This window comes from Pongo abelii, chromosome 12, assembly GCF_028885655.2.
Source record: "Pongo abelii isolate AG06213 chromosome 12, NHGRI_mPonAbe1-v2.0_pri, whole genome shotgun sequence".
NCBI classification, from domain to species: Eukaryota; Metazoa; Chordata; class Mammalia; order Primates; family Hominidae; genus Pongo; species Pongo abelii.
The window spans coordinates 28,814,472-28,822,062 of NC_071997.2; positions in this window are offsets into that span (position 1 = coordinate 28,814,472).

Sequence of the window (7,591 nt, forward strand, 5' to 3'; positions counted from 1 at the left end):
CCTAGGCATGGGTCCTGACTAGTCTAAGCCAACCAGGTTAGTTCCATCCCCTCGCCACAGTGATTGGCTTGAATAACACAGGCCTAAGTCACCAGACAATGGCGGTTCCCATGGCCACAGCAAAGAAGTGGCCAACCAACTTGAAGCCAGAACTTCTGTTCCATGATTTGGACCTGCTTGCTTTCTCCTTCTTGGTGTAAACAAGGAGTACCAGTTGCCACTGGAAGCCATATTGTCATGATGAGGAAAGCCATGTCAGCAAAAAAGCCAACACATGAAGGAAGACAGAGCTGAGTGTAAGAATTAAAGGAAGGAGAGAGAAACACGAAGGTGGCTTGACAGTCAACAGGTTTATTTCAAAAAACAAACCTGGGAGGGACTTCTGACCAAGTTGGGTTAGGAGCCGCACCCTCTTACAGATTAAGAGTTTTTAAGGATTCAGGGTGGGAGAGTTTATTAGAGGCTTGGACTGCTTCTGTGTCTTTTTGTTGTGCTTATCTGGGAGGCAGAATTGCATGTCTGTTCCCGTAAATCTTTCTGCAGCTGCAGGCGTATTCCCCGAGTCTGCTTTTAGCTTCCCTATATCTTAGTGCACCTGAAGGGAAAGGAATGTGCTTATTAAGGCCCACTAAGTTTTACTGGGGCCCATTGTATGAGGGTGAAGTTTGGCAGTTACCAAGAGACTTTCTTCCCACCTCCCTCTGTGCCCAAGCTGTCTTATCTGTGTTTTACTACCTGCTCTTTCTGGCTGCTTGTAGGTAGAAGAGAAGTAATTTCTGGCTGGGCGTGGTGGCTCACGCCTGTAATCCCAGCACTTTGGGAGGCTGAGGCAAGCAGATCATGAGGTCAAGAGAGCGAGACCATCCTGGCCAACATGGTGAAACCCTGTCTCTACTAAAAACACAAAAATTAGCTGGGCATGGTGGCATGTGCCTGTAGTCCCAGCTACTCGGGAGGCTGAGGCAAGAGAATCGCTTGAACCCAGGAGGCGGAGGTTGCAGTGAGCCAAGATCCAGCCACTACTGCACTCCAGCCTGGTGACAGAGAGGCTCCGTCAAAAAAAAAAAAAAAAAAAAAAAAAAAAGGCCGGGCGCGGTGGCTCACACCTGTAATCCCAACACTTTGGGAGGCTGAGATGGGCAGATCACGAGGTCAGGAGATAGAGACCATCCTGGCTAACACAGTGAAAACCCGTCTCTACTAAAAGTACAAAAAATTAGTCGGGCGTGGTGGTGGGCGCCTGTAGTCCCAGCTACTGGGAAGACTGAGGCAGGAGAATGGCGTGAACCCAGGAGGCGGAGCTTGCAGTGAGCTGAGATCGCGCTGCTGCACTCCAGCCTGGGCGACTGAGCCAGACTCCATCTCCAAAAAAAAAAAAAAAAAAAAAAAAAGAGAAGTAATTTCCTTGAAATGGATGAGGCTAGAAAGGGAGCTGGAATTTAAAATGGTGGTGTTTGTCCAAGATGACGGTGCTCCTGCTCTGTCAGAGAGAACTGCCAATAAATGAAGCCAAATCATTGACTGAATTACACCTGAAGCCTCTTCCCATTAAGCTCTTAACTTTTGCATTACAATCCTCTTTATGGCTTACTCCAGTTTGAAGTAAACTGAAGTTAAGTTTTGTGATGTTCTCAAGCACAGGCATCCTGCCTTTCAAGCAGGACCCCATTGCACACACAAGATGAAAGGTGTACCGTCTTGTTGAGGAAGAAAGAATGAACTCTTAGAGAAGGGGGAAAGGGGTTCTGCTGGGCGTTCTCAGATGACTCATACCCATAACAGCTCCCTTTGGGGGTGTATTGTCACTGTTGTATCCATCTTGTGAGAGGTTTTATGACTTACCCACAGTTACATGCCACAGTGAAGTTGAATAAAGATGACTCTATCACCCTGTGCAGATGACTTCCAGAGGTTTGATGGTCCTTGGGTGCCACAGCGAGGTAATATTGATGAGGCTTAGGATACATGAATGGGAAGGTTGTGCATAATGAGCCAGTGCACACTCAATGTCTAGTGTGAATTGGAACAGTCAGAACTCCTCTATCCTCCCCAGCCAACACTCCTCCTCTGTCCTGGTTTCTGCTTTGCTCTTAGCCAGTTCCCATGTGGTAGGCAGAATTCTAAATTGGCTCCCCAAGATTTTCCACCTTAATCCCTGGGCCTGTGACTTTAATGAGATTATCCGCCCGTGATTATGTTGTGTTACTACTGGCAAAAGAGATTTTGAAGATGTAATTAAGGCTAATAATCATTTGGCTTACAGTTAATCAAAAGGGAGATTATCCAAGTGGGCCTAACTTAATCACGTCCTTTTTAAAAGCAGAGTTCTCTCTGGCTGGTGGCAGATGAGGAGGTCAGAGAGATTCAAAGCATGAGAAGGATTTGATGTGTCCTTGCTGGCTTTGAAGATAGAGGGACCACAGTCAAGGACCAGAGAGAAGCCACAGTTGCTGACAGTGACCCTTCACCAACAGCCAGCAAGGAAATGGACCTCAGCCCTATCGCTGCATGAAACTGAATTCTGCCAGCAACCCCCAAAGAACTTGGAAGTGTGTTCTTTCCCACAGCACCCAGATGAGAGCCCAGCCAAGCCGACACCCTGATTTCAGCCCCTGAGTAGATAACCCAGTAGAGCCAGTAGAGTCTGCCTGAAATTCTGACCTGTAGAACTGTGAGATAATAAAAGGGTGTTGTTTTAAACCATTAAATTTCTAGTAATTCATCACAAAGCAATAGAAAACTAATACACTCCATTAAGGTGTCAGCTAGTAATTCCTCAAGTGCTTTTAATTAGTAGCTCTGGAGGTAGACAAACTTAAACATGCAAATGTATGACTCTCTATTTTAGGCACCTGGTTGAAGAGGAAGATATTTCGGGTTAAGAGGTATGTCTGGCATCTTATTTTCATTTATTTATTTATTTAGAGATGGAGTCTCGCTCTGTTGCCCAGGCTGGAGTGCAGTGGTGTGATCTCGGTTCACTGCAACCTCCGCCTCCCATATTCAAGCGATTCTCCTGCCTCAGTTTCTTGAATAGCTTGGATTACAGGCATGTGCCACCACACCCAGCTACTTTTTGTATTTTTAGTAGAGACAGGGTTTCACCATGTTGGTCAGGCTGGTCTCGAACTCCTGACCTCATCATCCGCCCACCTCAGCCTCCCAAAGTGCTGGGATTACAGGTGTGGGCCACCGCGCCCGGCCTATTTTCTTTCTTTAAAAGCTGAGACCGATGGTGTGGGAGTGATCACACACCTCCTATGCATATATAAAAACCAGTAAGATCCTTAATAATAGGTTTGGTTTCCAATCATTGTTAAGGTTTTCAGGCTGGGTGCGGTGGCTCACGCTTGTAATCCCAGCACTTTGGGAGGCCGAGGTGGGTGGATCGCGAGGTCAGGAGTTTGAGACCAGCCTGGCTAGCATGGTGAAACCCTGTCTCTACTAAAAATACAAAAATTAGCTGGACATGGTGGCACTCACCTGTTGTCCCAGCTACTCGGTAGGCTGAGGGCAGGAGAATCGCTTGAACCCAGGAGGCAGCGGTTGCAGTGAGCCAAGATCGCACCACTGCACTCTAGCCTAGGCAACAAGAACGAGACTCCATCTCGAAAAAAAAATGTTAATAAAAGTTATAAATTGTGAAAGGCACAATTATAGCTTTGTGAACAGGCATATGTAACCCTGATAGGCAAAGGGGCTGTCTTAGTCTGTTTTGTGTTGCTATAACAAAATACCACTGACTGGGTAATTTATAAACAGTATAAATTTATTTGGTTCACTGTTCTGGAGGCTGAGAAGTCCAAGATAGAGGGGCCATATCTGGTGACAGCCTTCTTGCTGCCTTACACCATGGTGGATAGAAAGACGGGCAAGGGAGGGCGGGAGACAAAGCATGAGGGTCAGACTCCCTTTTATAACATCATCTTTTTTTTTTTTTTTTTGAGACGGAGTCTCGCTCTGTCACCCAGGTTGGTGTGCAGTGGCGCGATCTTGGTTCACTGCAGCCTCCGCCACCTGGGTTCAAGCTATTCTCCTGCCTCAGCCTCCCAAGTAGCTGGGATTACAGGCATGTGCCACCACACCTAGCTAACTTTTTGTATTTTTGGTGGAGACAGGGTTTCACCATGTTGGCCAGGCTGGTCTGGAACTCCTCACCTCAGGTGATCCACCTGCTGCAGCCTCCCAAAGTGCTGGGATTATAGGCGTGAGCCACTGCGCCCGGCCCTCCCTTTTTATAACATCTGGCTCCCTCAAGATAACTAACCCGCCCCCAAGTTAACAACACTAATCCATTCACCTCTTATTAAGCCTCACCTCCCAACATTGTTGCATATTAAGTTTCCAACACATGAACTCTAGGGGACACATTCAAATTAGGGGGGTCTAATATAGTAACCTGGGAAAAGATAAAAACAAAAAATATTCCTTGACCTGTCTAATGACCCTTTTAGAGGTGAAATGCTGCATTAGATACTAAATAATTTAAGTCTAAAATACATATTCAAGTAATGCATTTTAATTTTTTTTTTTTTTTTTTTGAGACAGATTCTCACTCCGTCACACAGGCTGGAGTGCAGTGGCTCAATCTCGGCTCACTGCAACCTCTGCCTCCTGGGTTCAAGTGATTCTCATGCCTCAGCCTCCCAAGTAGTTGGAATGACAGGCATGCGTCACCACACCTGGCTGATTTTTGTGTTTGTAGTAGAGCTGGGGTTCTCCCATGTTGGCCAGGCTGATCTTAAACTCCTGACCTCAAGTGATCTACCCACCTCAGCCTCCCAAAGTGCTGGGATTACAGGCATGAGCCACTGCACCTGGACAAGTAATCCATTTTAGATTGGTACAAATGAAAGCAAAGAGGCAAATGCATGTATTAGAGTTGCAGTGCCAGATTCTGCCCATGAGGGTTTGTAATTCTCTTTACCCGAGTCTGCAGGTGGAGTGCATGAGTGTTGCCAAGGGAAACATCTAGCCCTTTCCTTGTCAAACGTTGCTCTGAAAGCCAATTCATATGTACTCTTAATTGAACACCCAGTAATTTCGCAGTATGTGCAAAATATCATTAGGCTGAGGGGTTAGGTGGAAGGATGAACAGGCGGAGCACAGAGGATTTTTAGAGCAGTGAGGAAACTCTGATACATGTGATGGTAGATACATGTCAGTATACATTTGTCCAAACCCACAGAATGGACAACACCAAGAATGAACCCTGCTATCAACTATGGACTCTGGGTAATGATAATGTATCAATGTAGGTTCATCAGTTGTAACAAATGGACCACTCTGGGGAGGGACTTTGATAATGGGGGAGGCTAGTTATGTGTGGGGGCAGAGGATATATGGGATATCTTTGCACTTTCCTCTTAATTGTGTTGGGAACCTAAAACTGCTCTGAAAAATAAAGTCTTAAAGATTTGGACAGGAAAAAAAATACATCGGGCCTCAGGAAGCTGAAGAAGATGCCTTTTGACCTAATGTGCTGATCAGGACCCCCTTGCATCATGAATATACCAACGCCCAATTATTGCACCTCTGTCTCATGTAAATTTCCTTCTTCCAATGTTAAGGGGAAATGCAGCCTGTTCAAAAGTTTTCTTTCTTTGTGCATGTCCCATAAATCAACAAACAGGTAAAAAGAAAAACCCACTGTTTTTCTAGATATTAAGAATGCAGAAGGCAGGAAATATCAACAAAGTCACTTCATTCATTCATTCATTCATTCATTCATTCAACAGAGAGCAGGACTCTGCACAGCACACCACAGTCCTTCACATTGGTTTTGGAGGTCAAGCTGGCTCATGGGGCTTCCCAAAGTCTAGGACCCTGGATCACCAATCCTTATGCAAAAGCCTGCATCTGTGAGTCGGTACTCCTGTCAGTTCCTCTTCCTGTTCAGAGCCTCCCTGCATCTTACTTTCTGTTCACTCAGCAACTACCTCTTCTACTGCCTAATTGTTGACCTCAGATGTAGAATTTTCTTTCTTGTTTTTTTTTTCTTTTTTTTTTTTTTGAGATGGAGTCTCCCTCTATTGCCCAGGCTGGAGTGCAGTGGCATGGTCTTGGCTCACTGCAACCTCCACCTTCCAGGTTCAAGCGAGTCTTCTGCTTCAGCCTCCCAAGTAGCTGGGACTACAGGCGCGCGCCACTACGCCCGGCTGATTTTTGTATTTTCAGTAGAGACGGGGTTTCACCATATTGGCCAGGCTGGTCTTGAACTCCTGACCTTGAGATCCACCTGCCTTGGCCTCCCAAAGTGCTGGGATTACAGGTGTGAGCCACCGCGCCTGGCCAAGATGCAGAATTTTCAAGTCACCAACTATTTGGAGATTCTCCGGCCAAACCTGTCCATTTTCAGAATGAGTCTTTCATAGAAAGATATGAAGCAGCAATCCAGTGGGAAAGGATTGGTGGGCACAGATTCAGCCTGTGTGCCCTGTCAGAATCTGTCAGACTGTCGGGATCATTCAACCGGAAGGAAGGGGCCTCCCTGAAGGTAGGAAATTATTTTCCTGACATCTGACAGACATTCATCTTAGCATGGATGATGGCTCCCTCCTCCCCATCTTAATGAATCCATGTGAATTAAAAGAAATCAGGCAGATCTAAAGACGTCATTCAACTGTGTTTCCCTTCCTCCCTCCCTCCCTGCCTCTTCTCTCTTTCTTCCTTCCCTCCCTCTCTGCCTCTCTCATTTCCTTTCTCCTCCCTCCCTTCTTCTTCCCCTCTAGGGCTCAGGTGTGCACCATGGTCAACAGGTCTCTCCCTTATTACCCTGAGCTGTAGAGAAAGAGGCAGAGGCTGGGACCACAAAGAGGTGGCAGAGGGAAGAGAATCCACAGAAACCTCTAACAGTCCTCATTTTTCCTGGCCAGTCTGAGGTTGGGTTATGTGGCTATAGAGGAGAACAGAATGAGAACCTGTCCCTGCTTTACTCAGTGATTTCTTCATCGTGTTCTGGACCATTTGGAAGCTCCATGAGTGGAGTGAAGGAGAGAGGCTGAGCACCATCCCTGCCGCCCTCAGCTGTGTGACTGTGAAGAAGTCGCACGGTTCCAGTTTCGCCATGTGTAAGCCAACCTCACACCAGATAGGGAGCTCTAGCTTCCTGCCCTGCGTGTTGCAAGGGCTCAGTCAATGGCAGGCCTGTGTGCAATATTACATGAAATGCCAGTGCAGAAGGGATTGTAGGGGTCATTGAGCCCAACAGCTTGACCTTCCTGATGTGGAGACCACAGCCCAGAGAAGTTAATGCACTTTTCAAGGTCACAGGTGTTATTTAGCGGCACCATCCCCTGGGCGTCAGAGTCCTCGGCTGGAATTGTCAGCGCTTCCTAAACCCTTCTTGGAGTGAATACTTCAGAACCATTGAAATGCGCATTTGCGTCTTCCATGTTTTCTTTGATATGTGTACTGGCCATTGCTGAATACAGGGTTTGAAGCTATCTTTTTTACACCAAAACAAAACAGAATAAAACAAAACAACCCATTCAAGATGATTTACAAATTGAAGGCACCTAATAATAATACCTCGCATTTCTGGAGAGCTTTTTATTTGCAGAACACTTCCCAGACAGTAACTAATGAATTC